Consider the following 17,196-nt stretch of genomic DNA (forward strand, 5'->3'; position numbering starts at 1 on the left):
TGAAAAAGAGTGCCTAGCCATTAAATGGGCTCTCGACTCCCTCAAGTATTACCTGGCGGGTAGGAAGTTTAGGCTGGTCATGGACCATGCCCCTCTCAAGTGGATGCACCTACACAAGGACCGTAATAGTCGGGTAACCCGGTGGCTCCTTGCTCTGCAGGCGTACTCTTTTACGGTGGAGCACCGCCCCGGGATGCAGATGGGGAACGCTGATGCCCTGTCCCGAGTGCACTGTTTCAGGAGTGCTCTTGCTCGACCGGAGCGGTCTGAGCAAAGGGGGGGGGGGGGATATGTAAGAGTCATGTCGGTCTGGTAGTCGGGGGCAGATATATCTCGCCCAGGTACTTGTCCTATGTGAGTTAGGCCGCTCAGTATCTTCAGGATACCGAGGGGTTAATAAGTGCAGGAATAAAGGATGACCAGCTGGGGGTTTCCGTCGTCAGCCTGGGGCACACAGATTGCCTGTCTGTGTGAGACAAACGTGAGTGAGAGCTGTGCTTAAGGACTATGTGTTGTTAGCTGGGTGGGAGAAGCCCCCCCAGTTGTTAAGATAGCAACGTATTGGTTTAGTTAGTGCTGGACAGGCTAGGATTTATTTTTATGTTTTTTTTTTTCTATGTTGCTTTCACTTTAATAAACCTGACCTAAGGTCAGCCAACTTGGAAACCTGCTGTCGCCTCAGAATTCAATGCACAAACCACGTGACCTTTGACCCCAGCAAAGGCGATCCCGGAGTGTTTTGTTACAGTCCTCCACGCTGCTGTGTAATGTCCTCCACGCTGCTGTGTAATGTCCTCCACGCTGCTGCTGCTCCTGATTCTGTAAATGTGCTATATAGAGACAGGAAAACAGAAATCCCTGAAGTCAGTGTGTGCTGTATAGGGGACACATCATAGCAGCTGGTCTCCACCCAACAGCTCAGAGTGAACTGAAAACTAGAGACAGAGACTTAAGAGGAGAAAACGGGGGCAGGGGACAAGTCATATAATGGCCAGAGATAGTTATCCCTCATGTACACACATGGCAGCTTATTCTGAACAGTCACCTGAAATGACAAGTACGCTTTAAACAGGGGGAGTCAGGGGGTTATATAAGGTTTATGGAATGTAATACAGGCGCTGAATAACGTGATAGTTTTAGTTGATATATGACAAAACTGGTGACAGGTTCCCTTTAAGACAGTAACTATAAATCTGCCCCATTGCGCTGTGTAAAGGAGCAATAAAGACGGAATCCATCAATGGCAGCTTGCTGACTGTATCCAGTGACAAGTGTTGTCATAAATAAGTTATAAATACATGACAATGGTGGAACGGTCACACGCATATAGCGCTACACTATGGCACTACAAATCCCAGCACGCTCTGCCTCTTTACAGGAGATGAGCTGCGGTAGATTTCCCCAGCACACAGTGGGAGTTTTGGGTTTATCTGTGTCACGCCGGAGTGATAGATCTCGCCTGGAGATTGCTCACAGCAACAGAAAGGCCAAACCGGGAAGGAATTTTAAGCAGCGAAATAGATGAGGCGAAAAAAATAAAATAAATGTGAAGAATATGAGTAAATAACCCCTGAGGAATGCTGAGTATACCGGAGAATGCTAATCCTGGGAAGCCCGAGGAGGGGTCTCCACTGACTGCCGCACGCTGCGTTTCTTTGGGACTACTTAGTGTGTAGCATTTACCCCCCATCCATAAGCGGTGGGCACGGCGCGGCCCCCTCCTGCTAAAACCTGCTCTCTTTCCAAACATGTATTCGCTTTGTTTCTATAAACTGCGCTGACCTTAAACATCCGTATATGTCGGCAGCTCGGCGCCAGTATACAGGAAGATATATACATGTTCTCCATGAGGAGAGGACCAAGCTTCACAATTACAGATGCTGTCTCCTTAACATTATTACTGGGGTCCTAAAGCCAAGACCCTCAACATTTAATGGGAAATAGGTGGGAAAATAAATAATGCATACACTGAGCATTGAGGGGGCGCCTCGCAAAAAAAGGAGTACCCTTTAAATTTGGGTCCTATATCGCCACCAGTATCTGACATTGGGCTCCACAGGGACTGTGTACTGACAATTGTAGAATCAGAGTGGGGAGGTTTGGGCGAGGCATTCCATGTACATCATACAGTATATACTGGACTGGCCTTAAATGGCTGATAACTGGGAGTAATAGTCCCAGTTTGGATGAGCAGTTCCTATGCAGCACGGACAGATCATGATGGTTAAACATGAAGAACAAAAACCGAACTATTGTCCATATAGTAATTAATTTTATTAAAGAACAAAATAAAAATAAAAAAGATGGTACTACATGAATTGGTAGGGGCGAGAAAGAGACCAAAAAATATGGCACAAAGAGGATACAGCAGTATGGAGTACTCAGTCAAAATTTGTAACAATCCTGTATGAATCAATAAATAGATAAATAAATAAATAAATAAAGATGTACATATCATACAGAAAAGACTGGATAAGATTTACAGTGTCAGTCTGTTTTATATATGTATACACATATATATACACATACCCATGGGCAAAGTGCAGAAACTAGTACAAAAATAGTAATAATAAAGTGCATGGTGCAAAAATTACCATTGTTAGAGTGCACTGCTCAGGTAACAACTGACTGCAGGTTACTGCCATCTAAATATACGGGCACAGATCCAAATTTGGCTTCCATTATTCCCCATGAGTGATTGTAATGTTCACAACTGTGATAATCATAATACAAGGAAACAAAGAAAAAAAGGGGAAGGGAAAGAAGGAAAAAGTGCCCTGGGCAAATCTATACCTGCAATGCCGCTGTGTCCAGGATGTGCCAGTCCCCGACGCGCGTTTCGGCGCTAGCCTTCGTCAGGGGGTCATGATGGTGCAGAGTACCAGAGGACTGCAACAATGTATCTGATGTAGGTGAACTGGAACAGTGATGATTGATGAAACAAATCTGAATGACAGATGTAGCAGAGCTGAGTGGTGGATGTAGCAGAATTGAATAACTGATGTAGCAAAGATAACTGGGTAATGTAGCAGAGCATGATAACTGTTGTAGCAGAGATGAGTGGCCGATGTAGCAAAAGTGGATAACAGATGTAGCAGAATTGAATAACTGATGTAGCGAAGCTGAGTGGGCAATGATGCAGAGCTGGATAACTGATGTAGCAGAGCTGAGTGGCTGATGTAGCAGAATTGAATAACTGATATAGTGAAGATAAGTGGGTAATGTAGCAGAGCATGATAACTGATGTAGCAGAGATGAGTGACTGATGTAGGAGAAACGGATGACTGATGTAGCAAAGCTGTGTGGACAATGAAACAGAGTGGTAAACCTGTACTAGAAGAATACTCAGGCAGCGGCCTGCACCTGGGCCCGGCTACATGAAGGGCATCCAGCTGACTCGTCATCACCCCAACGTGTAGCACAATACACAGACGTGACTGGTGGAGGGGGGAGACGTGCTGAGTAACACCCTCTACCTATCCGTAATTACTGCCAACTGGCGGGAGACACAATGTCTCCACCGATCAGACATGGATGGTCAATATTATCAATACTGAGACAACCCCTTTAAATAATTGGGAAAAGAAGGTAAAAAATGGCTCTATATGCTTGTAGCATCTCAGACATAAGACCCCAGACCATGAGCTCTTGAAACATTTGGCACAATGTATCAGTGCAGGAAATCTATCAGCCTTGATTCCTAGATATCTATCTCGCAGAGGGTTGTATGACGGTCAGGGCATGCTGGAAGTTATGGCTTCATATCAGCTAAACTTTATGTGATTGTAGCAAACCCTCAGCTGTGAAGGTTTGCTACAATTGGCGAAATGAATTGCTTATTGTTTAGAATCTACAAGTAGAACATGGAGAGGCCGAGGTGGCCACAGACAGATACAGACACATGGCTGCGGCCATCCAGGCATTTAGGTGTGAGCATTTACATAGAGGATATTACACCAACTGACATATCGCATTACAGATAATTCTTTTACTTGGCAGAACATAATTTACTGATGTCCTCCCCCACTCCGCTGAATCCCCGCTAGGGGATCTGGTAACTGGAATAATCCCTCCTGTCAATCAAGATATCTGACAGTCACAAGAGGAAGGCCTGACCCAATGGAAGAGTGGAAACAAAAATGGTCACCTAACTGAAAGCTCGACGCCATCCCAAACCTCGAAATTCGGAGAGGTCTCCTATTAACCCCTTTCCACGCTGGACATTTTAATTGTTTTACTTCATTTCTTTTTTCATCCCCTCCTTCCAAGAACAATATATATATATATTTTTTTCATATCAGGGCTTGTGTTTTTGCAAGATAAATTGTATGTATTCGGTCTAAAAACAGAGGATAAAATTATTTGTGGGGTGGAATGGAAAAAAAAAACAGCAATTCCGCCATTGTTTTTATTGGTGCTGTTTTTTTACGCCGTTGAAAAATAAAAATAAGGCCACCATATTTTGAGAGTCATTACTATACTATTTTTTTTATTTTTTTTTTAGGGCTTTTACTTTGCGGGGCGAGCTAACTTTTCAGCTTACTTACCACTTTTTTTTATTGCTTTTTTTATATAACTGTGTTTGGGGATCCGAGGTGAAAAAAGAGCAACAATTTGGATATATTTTTTAAATGTATATATTATTGTTCATGTGGAATAAATCCGGTGATACCTTCTTATTTTGGATCCTCTCAATTTTTTTAGCGATTAGGTTTTTTTTTTATTGAACCATTGGGAACGAAAGTAGGTGGTGATATAAATTTCTTACTTCTTGTGTCTTTTTCTGTCAATTTTGTGCACATTTTATATTCTATTTATACGTTTTGCTCAATTTACTGTATAAATATAAATGTAAGAAAACCCCCTTAATAGTATTATTAATTCATTACCGATGTTGGAAGCAGGATTAGGAGCTGAGCTCTCACCATACTCAAAGCTTGCGCAGATCGCTGCTGTTTAACTCCTTAAATTCTGCTTTCAGTCTCTAAGGCCGGCGTCACACTCAGTTTAGGGAAATATGGTACATTTTTTACAGGCATAATACGCAGAAATGGACCCAAAACAGTGATCCATATGTCATCCGTGGGCAGGGTGTGGCTGCGTATTTTATGCATGTCATCCTCCGTATGTAATCCGTATGGCATCCGTTCTGCGAGATTTTCTCACTGGCTTGCAAAATGGACATAGAATAGATTCATGGGCTCAAATGTTTGTGAAAACATATATACAGTCTATATATATATGTATATAAATATATACTGTATATATATATATGTCAGTGAGACACATATATATATTTATATTTCATACAGCGCTAGGTAGCATAAAAGCTGGTAATTCAATTGCCGGCTTTTGCTATCTCCTTATCAAACCCGACATGATATGAGACATGGTTTACATACAGTAAACCATTTCATATCCCGTCTGTTTTTGCATATTCCTCACTATTCATGTTAGAAGTGTCTGTGTGCAAAATTTGGGGGCTCTAGCTGTTAAAATAAAGGGTTCAATCACAGACAAAACCGGCGTGGGCTCCGGCGCAATTTTATCCGCCAGAGTGGTAAAGCCAGTGACTGAGGGCAGATATTAATAGCCTAGAGAGGGACCATGGTTATTGGCCCCCCCTGGCTAAAAACATCTGCCCCCAGCCACCCCAGAAAAGGCACATCTGTAAGATGCGCCTATTCCGGCACTTAGCCTCTCTCTTCCCACTCCCGAGTAGCAGTGGGATATGGGGTAATAAAGGGTTAATGTCACCTTGCTAATGTAAGGTGACATTAAGCCAGATTAATAATGGAGAGATGTCAATATGACACCTATCCATTATTAATCCAATAGTATTAAATGGTTAATAAAACACACACACATTAGGAATAAAGTATTTTAATGAAATAAATACACATGGGGTTGTAAAATCTTTATTATATGCTTAATCCACCTGAAGACCCTCGTTCTGTAAAAGAAAAAAAAGAAAAATGCAACAATATCCCATACCTCTCCAGCGCTCAGTCATGTCCCACACTGTAAATCCATCTGAAGGGGTTAAATAATTTTACAACCTGGAGCTCTGCTAATGCAGCTGTGCTCCTACCTGTAAAAACTGGGGAATGAATTGAAAGCAGGGGGACGTAACATCGTAGACTTGCAATGCTGCGCCCCCTGCTGGTATAAACTCATTTGAACTGTAGCGTGAGAATTTTTCTGAATATTTTCTCACGCTAGAGTTCATATGAGTTTATACCAGCAGGGGGCGTGTTGTGAATTTGGTTTCTGGGCTCCCCCGGTGGTTACTGGTGGTACTGAACCTGTGTGCTTCATCTCCTCTGTTCACCTGTTTCCATCAGGATGTGGGAGTTTCTATTTAGCCTTGCTCCTCAGTCATTTCTATGCCGGCCAACAATGTTACCAGAAGCCTTTCTGTTGCATGTTCCTGCTCCTAGACTACTATCAGCTAAGTTGGACTTGTAGTCCTAAGATTGTTTTGCATTTTTGTTCCAGTTCTCTGTGTTTGAATATTTCTGAGGCTGGAAGCTCTTGTGAGCTGAAATTGCCACTCTGGTGTCATGAGTTGATATTAGAGTCTTAAAGTAATTTCAGGATGGTGTTTTGAAAGGGTTTTCAGCTGACTGTGAAGTTCCCTTTTCTGTCTTCCTACTATCTAGTAAGCGGACCTCAATTTGCTAAACCTATCTTCATACTTCGTATGTCAATTTCCTCTAAAATCACCGACAATATATGTGGGGGCTACTGTCTGCCTTTTGGGGAAAATTTCTCTAGAGGTAAGCCAGGTCTGTATTTTCCTCTGCTAGGGTCAGTCAGTCCTCCGGCTGGCGCTGGGCGTCTAGGGATAAAACGTAGGCACGCTACCCGGTCACTGTTATTTGTGCGGTAGATTTAGCTCATGGTCAGCTCGAGTTCCCATCTTCCAAGAGCTAGTCCTTTTGTATGCTTTACTACGGTCTCTTGCCATTGAGAACCATGACAGTTTGGCCGGCCAAGGGTTAAAATAATTGGCAGAAGAAAGGAGAGAAAAGAAGTCTGCAGAGAATTTTTTTTTTTTTTTTTCTGAGTTTGCTCATTAGTTGCTTCACTTGCATCTCTGCTTACTGCAGCCTTCGTCTCTCTCTCCTTCTAATCCTTGAATGGTTCTGATTTCACCTGATTAAAATGGATCCTCAGAGTTTAGCTACAGGTTTGGATAATCTCGCTATGAAGGTTCAAAGTTTACAGGATTTTGTAATTCATGCTCCTATATCTGAACCTAGAATTCCTTTACCTGAATTTTTCTCCGGGGATAGATCTCACTTCCAGAATTTCAAACATAATTGTAAATTATTTTTGTCTCTGAGATCTCGCTCCGCTGGAGATCCTGCACAGCAGGTCAGGATTGTAATTTCCTTGCTCCGGGGCGACCCTCAGGATTGGGCATTTGCTTTGGCACCAGGGGATCCTGTGTTGCTCAATGTGGATGCGTTTTTCCTGGCTTTGGGGTTGCTTTATGAGGAACCTCATTTAGAGATTCAGGCTGAAAAAGCCTTGATGGCCCTGTCTCAAGGGCAAGATGAGGCTGAAATATACTGCCAAAAATTTCGTAAGTGGTCTGTGCTTACTCAGTGGAATGAGTGCGCCCTGGCGGCGAATTTCAGAGAGGGTCTCTCTGATGCCATTAAAGATGTTATGGTGGGGTTCCCTGTGCCTACAGGTCTGAATGAGTCCATGACAATGGCTATTCAGATTGATCGGCGTTAGCGGGAGCGCAAACCTGTGCACCATTTGGCGGTGTCTACTGAGAAGGCGCCAGAGATTATGCAATGTGATAGAATTCTGTCCAGAAGCGAACGACAGAATTTTAGGCGAAAAAATGGGTTATGCTTCTATTGTGGTGATTCAACTCATGTTATATCAGCATGCTCTAAACGTACTAAGAAGGTTGATAAGTCTGTTTCAATTGGCACTTTACAGTCTAAGTTTATTCTGTCTGTGACCCTGATTTGCTCTTTATCGTCTATTACCGCGGACGCCTATGTCGACTCTGGCGCCGCTTTGAGTCTTATGGATTGGTCCTTTGCCAAACGCTGTGGGTTTAATTTAGAGCCTCTGGAAGTTCCTATACCTCTGAAGGGTATTGACTCCACGCCATTGGCTAGTAATAAACCACAATACTGGACACAAGTAACTATGCGTATTAATCCGGATCACCAGGAGATTATTCGCTTCCTTGTGTTGTATAATCTACATGATGTGTTGGTGCTTGGATTGCCATGGTTACAATCTCATAACCCAGTCCTCGACTGGAAAGCAATGTCTGTGTTAAGCTGGGGATGTCAGGGGACTCATGGGGACATACCTTTGGTTTCCATTTCGTCATCTATTCCCTCTGAGATTCCGGAATTTTTATCTGATTATTGTGACGTTTTTGAGGAGCCTAAACTTGGTTCACTACCTCCGCACAGAGATTGCGATTGTACTATAGATCTGATTCCGGGCAGTAAGTTTCCAAAGGGTCGTTTATTTAATCTATCTGTGCCTGAACATGCTGCTATGCGGGAATATATTAAGGAGTCCTTGGAAAAGGGACATATTCGTCCTTCGTCATCTCCCTTAGGAGCCGGTTTTTTCTTTGTATCTAAAAAAGATGGCTCTTTGAGGCCGTGTATTGATTATCGGCTTTTGAATAAAATCACGGTTAAATATCAGTATCCTTTGCCATTGCTTACTGATTTGTTTGCTCGAATAAAGGGGGCCAAGTGGTTCTCTAAGATTGATCTTCGTGGGGCGTATAATTTAGTGCGAATTAAGCAGGGGGATGAGTGGAAAACCGCATTTAATACGCCTGAGGGCCATTTTGAGTATTTAGTAATGCCTTTTGGTCTTTCAAATGCCCCTTCAGTCTTTCAGTCTTTTATGCATGACATTTTCCGTGAATATTTGGATAAATTTATGATTGTGTATCTGGATGATATTTTGATTTTTTCGGATGACTGGGACTCTCATGTCCAACAGGTCAGGAGGGTTTTTCAGGTTTTGCGCTCGAATTCCTTGTGTGTAAAGGGTTCTAAGTGTGTTTTTGGGGTTCAAAAGATTTCGTTTTTGGGGTACATTTTTTCCCCCTCTTCCATTGAGATGGACCCTGTCAAGGTTCAGGCTATTTGTGATTGGACGCAACCCTCTTCTCTTAAGAGCCTTCAGAAGTTTTTGGGCTTTGCTAATTTTTATCGTCGATTTATAACTGGTTTTTCTGATGTTGCTAAGCCGTTGACTTATTTGACTAAGAAGGGTGCTGATGTTGCTGATTGTTCCCCTGCTGCTGTGGAGGCCTTTCGGGAGCTTAAGCGCCGCTTTTCTTCCGCCCCTGTGTTGCGTCAGCCTGATGTTACTCTTCCTTTTCAGGTTGAGGTCGACGCTTCAGAAATCGGAGCTGGGGCGGTTTTGTCGCAGAAAAGTTCCGACTGCTCCGTGATGAGACCTTGCGTGTTCTTTTCTCGTAAATTTTCGCCCGCTGAGCGAAATTATGATATTGGTAATCGGGAGCTCTTGGCTATGAAGTGGGCTTTTGAGGAGTGGCGTCATTGGCTTGAGGGGGCTAGACATCAGGTGGTGGTATTGACCGACCACAAGAATTTGATTTATCTTGAGTCTGCCAGGCGCCTGAATCCTAGACAGGCGCGCTGGTCGTTATTTTTCTCTCGGTTTAATTTTGTGGTTTCTTACCTACCGGGTTCTAAAAATGTGAAGGCGGATACCCTTTCTAGGAGTTTTGAGCCTGATTCCCCTGGTAATTCTGAACCTACAGGTATCCTTAAGGATGGAGTGATATTATCTGCTGTTTCCCCAGACTTGCGACGGGTCTTGCAGGAGTTTCAGGCGGATAGACCTGATTGTTGCCCGCCTGGTAGACTGTTTGTTCCGGATGATTGGACCAGTAGAGTCATCTCGGAGGTCCATTCTTCTGCGTTAGCTGGTCATCCTGGAATCTTTGGTACCAGGGATTTGGTGGCTAGGTCCTTCTGGTGGCCTTCCCTGTCGCGAGATGTGCGAGGTTTTGTGCAGTCTTGTGATGTTTGTGCTCGGGCCAAGCCTTGTTGTTCTCGGACTAGTGGATTGTTGTTATCTTTGCCTATTCCGAAGAGGCCTTGGACTCACATCTCCATGGATTTTATTTCTGATCTCCCTGTTTCTCAGAAGATGTCTGTCATCTGGGTGGTGTGTGACCGTTTCTCTAAGATGGTCCATTTGGTCCCCTTGCCTAAATTGCCTTCCTCATCCGAGCTGGTTCCTCTGTTTTTTCAAAATGTGGTTCGCTTGCATGGTATTCCGGAGAATATCGTTTCTGACAGGGGAACCCAATTCGTGTCTAGATTTTGGCGAGCGTTCTGTGCTAGGATGGGCATTGATTTGTCTTTTTCGTCTGCTTTCCATCCTCAGACTAATGGCCAGACCGAGCGAACTAATCAGACCTTGGAGACTTATTTGAGGTGTTTTGTGTCTGCGGATCAGGATGATTGGGTTGCCTTTTTGCCCTTGGCGGAGTTTGCCCTCAATAACCGGGCTAGTTCTGCCACCTTGGTTTCTCCTTTCTTCTGTAATTCGGGGTTTCATCCTCGTTTCTCTTCCGGTCAGGTGGAGTCTTCGGATTGTCCTGGAGTGGATGCTGTGGTGGAGAGGTTGCATCAGATTTGGGGGCATGTGGTGGACAATTTGAAGTTGTCCCAGGAGAAGACTCAGCAGTTTGCCAACCGCCGTCGTCGTGCTGGTCCTCGTCTTTGTGTTGGGGACTTGGTGTGGTTGTCTTCTCGTTTTGTCCCTATGAAGGTTTCTTCTCCTAAGTTTAAGCCTCGGTTCATCGGCCCGTACAAGATATTGGAGATTCTTAACCCTGTGTCCTTTCGTTTGGACCTCCCTGCATCTTTTTCTATTCATAATGTCTTCCATCGGTCATTGTTGCGCAGGTATGAGGTACCGGTTGTGCCTTCCGTTGAGCCTCCTGCTCCGGTGTTGGTTGAGGGTGAGTTGGAGTACGTTGTCGAGAAGATCTTGGACTCCCGTGTTTCCAGACGGAGACTTCAGTATTTGGTCAAGTGGAAGGGCTACGGTCAGGAGGATAATTCTTGGGTGACAGCCTCTGATGTTCATGCCTCCGATTTGGTCCGTGCCTTTCATAGGGCTCATCCTGATCGCCCTGGTGGTTCTGGTGAGGGTTCGGTGCCCCCTCCTTGAGGGGGGGGTACTGTTGTGAATTTGGTTTCTGGGCTCCCCCGGTGGTTACTGGTGGTACTGAACCTGTGTGCTTCATCTCCTCTGTTCACCTGTTTCCATCAGGATGTGGGAGTTTCTATTTAGCCTTGCTCCTCAGTCATTTCTATGCCGGCCAACAATGTTACCAGAAGCCTTTCTGTTGCATGTTCCTGCTCCTAGACTACTATCAGCTAAGTTGGACTTGTAGTCCTAAGATTGTTTTGCATTTTTGTTCCAGTTCTCTGTGTTTGAATATTTCTGAGGCTGGAAGCTCTTGTGAGCTGAAATTGCCACTCTGGTGTCATGAGTTGATATTAGAGTCTTAAAGTAATTTCAGGATGGTGTTTTGAAAGGGTTTTCAGCTGACTGTGAAGTTCCCTTTTCTGTCTTCCTACTATCTAGTAAGCGGACCTCAATTTGCTAAACCTATCTTCATACTTCGTATGTCAATTTCCTCTAAAATCACCGACAATATATGTGGGGGCTACTGTCTGCCTTTTGGGGAAAATTTCTCTAGAGGTAAGCCAGGTCTGTATTTTCCTCTGCTAGGGTCAGTCAGTCCTCCGGCTGGCGCTGGGCGTCTAGGGATAAAACGTAGGCACGCTACCCGGCCACTGTTAGTTGTGCGGTAGGTTTAGCTCACAGTCAGCTCGAGTTCCCATCTTCCAAGAGCTAGTCCTTTTGTATGCTTTACTACGGTCTCTTGCCATTGAGAACCATGACAGGGGCGCAGCACCCCAAGTCTAGGTAGCTACGTTCCCCTGTATTCAATTCATTCACCAGTTTTTACAGCCAGGGGCAACAGCTGCATTAGCAGAGCTCCTGGTTGTAAAATTATTTAACCCCTTCAGATAGATTTACAGCGTGGGACATGACTGAGCGCTGGAGAGGTATGGGATATTGTTGCTTTTTTCTTTTTTTTCTTTTACAGAATGAGGGTCTTCAGGTGGATTAAGCGTATAATAAAGATTTTACAACCCTATGTGTATTTATTTAATTAAAATACCTTATTCATAATGTGTGTATATAATTAACCCTTTATTAACATACGATTAATAATGGATAGGTGTCTTATTGACATCTCTCCATTATTAATCAGGCTTAATGGCACCTTACATTAGCAAGGTGACATTAACCCTTTATTACCCCATATCCCACCACTACAGGGGAGTAGGAAGAGAGAGGCTAAGTGCCGGAATAGGTGATTTAACGCTTTATTTTAACAGTTAGAGCCCCCAAATTTTATTATATAGTGGCATTTAAGGTGCATGATCCTGCCCGGGTATCCTTTCAGGCGCTTATTGGTCAGACTGCAACGCGATCGCGGACTGTTGATAGGTACGAGGTTTGTACTCCCGGGGTTCTTATACTGTAGCAGTATATAGAACAAGCGATCAGACGATTGTAGATTCAAGTCCCCTACAGGGACCAAAATAGAAAGGAAAAAAAAAAAGTTTATAAAAATATATATATATAAAGAAAAAAACATAAGAAAGTGAATCCCCCTCTCTTTTCATCCATTCAAAATAAAGACAGAAAAATAAACACATTTGGTATAACTGATTTAATAAAAGTCCATCTATTAAAGTTGGAAAATATGTGAATATGTAAATTAGAAAAAAATTGATCTGGAATAATTGCCATTTTTTTGGCAATCAAAACATTATATGTACCACCAAAACGGTACCAATAAAATGTCAGTTTGGCACTAGTGATGAGAAGGTGTTATCTGAGCATGCTCGGGTGCTAATAGAGAGTCTTCGGTGTGCTCAAATAATATGTTTGCCTCTTTGTTAGACAGCCACAACACGTGCATGGATTGCCTCACAGCCACGAGAAATGCAGGCCCGGGGACATATTATTCGAGTACGCGAAGACACTCGGTTAGCACCCGAGCATGCTCAGATGACACCTTATCCGAGCACATTTGCCCATTACTACTCGACACGTAAGAAATAAGCACTCGCACAGTACCATGATGGGGAAAAAACATTACAGGTACCATAAAATGGCGACACAAAGCCAAATTCTTATTACATTTTTCTTACAAACATACTGACCTTGAATATCATATTGTCAGGCTACTTGTACCAAAGAACGCAAGAAAAACAAAACGGAAAAAAAAACAATGGCCGATTTGCGTTTTGCTCACCGTTGCACGACGCTTAGATGTTTTTTCAGTACATTGTATATTAAAATTAGTGGGGTCATTCAAAACTATAACTTGTCCCGCAAAAAAAAAAGCCCCTATACAGCTATAACGACTGAAAAATAAAAAAAAGTAAATACTCTCGGAAGTAGGAGGAGGGAAAAACAAACAAAAATTGACCTTGGCACGATTTATATAATTAGTCATCCTTTGCTTAGGAAGGGCTGGACATTTCCATCCTTATCCCTTGCATTTCATAGGTAGTATGAGGCCTCTAACATGGGTGTAATTTTATAAGATTACTGCACTAAACGTTACTCCCACTAGGTGTCACCCTGGCGGTTTGGACAATTCTGGGTGCTTTTTATGCTTCATGAACAGATATAACAGCACTCCCTGTGGTCTGGAATGGTATTACAGGTCAAACTTACTAAAAGTTTTCTAAAACTTTTTAAATGACAACTTGACCTCTGGAATTTCCCCTATTTCAGGGCACAGGCCGATGTCTGTGGATGAAACCCCCATAGTGTAGCAGTATCATTATAAGTCAGGCCTCCTCTGGATGGTAATTCACAGATTTAGCGCATTGTGACTTCTGAGAGGAGCTTCCAGAAATAAACCGCTCTATATTCTTTTGATAGGCACTTCCTACTTCCGAAAAAGGTCACGGAGAGCATGTAAATAGTCCTCGTCTTCTAATACGGAAGTTGATCCTTCCATCATATATCTGTCCTGATTGAATTTCCAAAGAGATGCCAGGGTATAAATAGCTGTGTGGACACAACACATGCTCTAATCTCCTTAAACTTCCTGTGTTACTGTATCTGGTCCTGGAGAGAATGAGGGATCATTCAGGATAATGAGAGATGAGTAGATTCCTGGGTGACACATAGCAGCTCCACCGCCGGGCAGTAAATTAATGGAAAGGATGCCATGTGATGATTGCCCGTGTCAGTGTACAACTCCAGGCTTACTGCACTGCACCACCAGACCCAGGAGCCTTGTGTAATGGCCGGGTACAGTCATGTGGAATACTGCAAGTCATTTTTCCAATAGATAGACACACTAGAGATTAGAAAAAAAGTCTACACACCCCTGTGGAAATGTCAGGTTTTTGTAACGTAAAAAAAATGCTACCTAAAAGAATAATTCCAGATCTTATTCCACCTTCAATGTCACCTATAAGCTGTACAAATTCACTGAGAAACAAACAAATCATTTTAAGGAGGAAAAATAATGCATAAGTGTGAACCCCCCTCTTATAATCGGAGATGTGGTTGTGCTCAGAGTCACTCAATCACATTTACATTCATGTTACATAGTAGTCAGTGCACAGCCGCCGTCATTTACAACAATTCTGATTAAACCCGTAGAAGGTTTCATTGTTCTAGGAGGATTTTCCTGACATTTTCCAGCAAAATCCATGGTCTGTAAACAGCTGACAACACAGCAAAGGAATCTCATTGCTGAAAGTGATCAGTCAGGAAAAGAGTGGAAAAATGTTTCCAAAGCATTGGATGTTCCATGGACAGTGGGTACAAATCATTAAGAAGTGGCTTAAATTTGACACAAGAGTGACATCACCTAGAACTGGATATCCCTAAAAAAAATTGATGAAAAGGCAATAAATAATTGGTGTGGTAGACTGCCAAGAGGTCTATAGCAACATTAAAGGAACTGCAGGAATTTCTGGTGATTTCTGGTTGTGTACTGCTCGTGATAATAATCTTCTGTATTCTTCATATGTCCAGCCTGTGGGGTCAAGTGGCAAGACAGAAGCTTTTTATTACAAGGAAAAACTTCCAATGTCGGCTATGTTTTGCCAAAACCTCCATCAAGTCTGCCAAAAGCATGTGGGAGACACGTTATGGTCTGATGAGACCGAGGTGGAACTTTTTGACCATAATTTAAAAAGGTGCAAAGTCAACACTGCGCTTCACCAGAAGATCACCATCCCCACAGTGAGGCATGGTGGAGGCAATATTGTGCTTTTGGGGCTGTTTTTCTGCTGCTGGCTATGGGGCTTTAATTAAGGTGGAGGGAGTTATAGTCAGTTAGAAATATCAGTCAATTTTGCAACTAAACCTTCAGGGCTTCTTAAAATTTCACCTTTCAGCACGACAACGACCCTGACTCATTATGACTGATTATGTGAGACTCCGGACTGGTACGTAGCTGTCGTTATACACTTGTAGTCCCTGTGACTGTCAGGTTACTTAACAGATTTCCAGGAAACGGGTGCAGCATAGGAGAAGTCCTGGAGGTGTCAGTTCTGAGAGCGGTTGTCACTTACCTTCCCCCACTCCTCCTGTTATATCAGCTCCTGTAAGAGGGGGAATTGTCCTCGTATCCTGTACACTGATAACGTCCACATTTGTGTACAGCTTACTGTATCTGCAAGATACAGAAACGTCTATACAAGAAATGTACGAAGGAAAGGAAAAATGCGGTCCTGGAAAAAGTCCGGCACAAAGGATTCTGGGAGGGATTTCGCCCTCATGCCTGGAATGCTGCCGATGGAGGCCAGCGCTGCAGTTGCTGTTCTCTTTCAGGGAAGAGCTTAACTTGAAACAGATGGCTAATGGATTGGTTCTGCAACAGCACAATGCAAAATCATTTAGACAATGGTTTCCGGAAATTACACGTCTGAGCCGAGTTTATCTGTGCAGGAGGTCTATTGTATATTGGGATGTATACGAAAAATCCCAGCATGCATTGCAGCGGTCAAAACCTATACACAGGACTGCACTATTCAACCCCAGCCATGCACAACCAATACTAAAGGGGCTCTCTGAAATCTCTCTTATTGAAGGGAACGTTTCATCAGAAAACGACTTATTGTTAAATCAAAACAGATTTATATATATATATACACCGTATATATTTTTAGCAATTTTTAAAAAAAAAATTCACATTTTTTAGCAATTTTTACATATATATTTTACATGTATATTTTTATATTTTTAACTTTTTTTTATATTTTTACATGTATTTTTTTTTAATTTTTTTAGCAATGTTATTTATATGTTTAGCCATTTTTATATTTTTAAATTTTTAAAATATTTTAGCAATGTTTTTTATGTTTTTTTTTTTATATTTTTAGAATTGTTTTTTTTTTCATATCACAATCTAAATAAAGATAAAGGAAAAAAAGCAACATATAGTAATCATGCAATTTTCACGCTGGCCACTGTCGCTATTTTAGACCTATACGTATTATCCTTTAAGGAAGAGTTTTTCTGCAGGCTCCTAAGTTATCATCACAGGACGGATGACATCTCTAGGCACAGCTGGTCACACGGGATCTCAGTAGGTGATGTCACAGCTGTCCCTGCACTTTCCTTCACAATGACTTGTGCACACTCTCATTAGATGCATCAGTGCAAAACATCATTGTGGCTAATATACGTGTGCATTTCCTAAAACTGCAGGAAGCATGAGTCTAAAAATGCCCCAAGTGGCCAATGTGAAAATTGTATAAATTATGATATGGGGAAGAAAAAAAAAAATTGCAAAACTTTTTAAAACATACATTTAACTTTGTAACGAATCACCTGATTTATTGTATTTGAGTCATTTTTGGATATGTGGCTGCTGAATCATATTGATACAACCCTGGTGTAAGGAAACTTGTACACATGGTAGCGGTACAGGGATCCAAAACAATATTTCACACATGGGGCTAAGGCCCCGATTCCTCCCCTTTCATAGAGTTTCTGGAAAAAATTGTCCATTTGATGAAAAGAGAGAGGCATCTCTCCAAAAGGACTGTAGAGTTCAAGGTTTCTTGGAAATTTGGGAGAGATTTATAA

General features: G+C 42.6%; 1 long non-coding RNA gene across 1 annotated transcript in view; it reads left to right on the top strand.

The window, feature by feature from the left end:
- Nucleotides 1–17,196, top strand: part of LOC143785439 (uncharacterized) — a 105,235-nt gene that overhangs the window by 86,143 nt on the left and 1,896 nt on the right. The gene's annotated exons all lie outside the window — the stretch shown is intronic.

Source organism: Ranitomeya variabilis, chromosome 7, assembly GCF_051348905.1.
Source record: "Ranitomeya variabilis isolate aRanVar5 chromosome 7, aRanVar5.hap1, whole genome shotgun sequence".
Lineage (NCBI taxonomy): Eukaryota > Metazoa > Chordata > Amphibia > Anura > Dendrobatidae > Ranitomeya > Ranitomeya variabilis.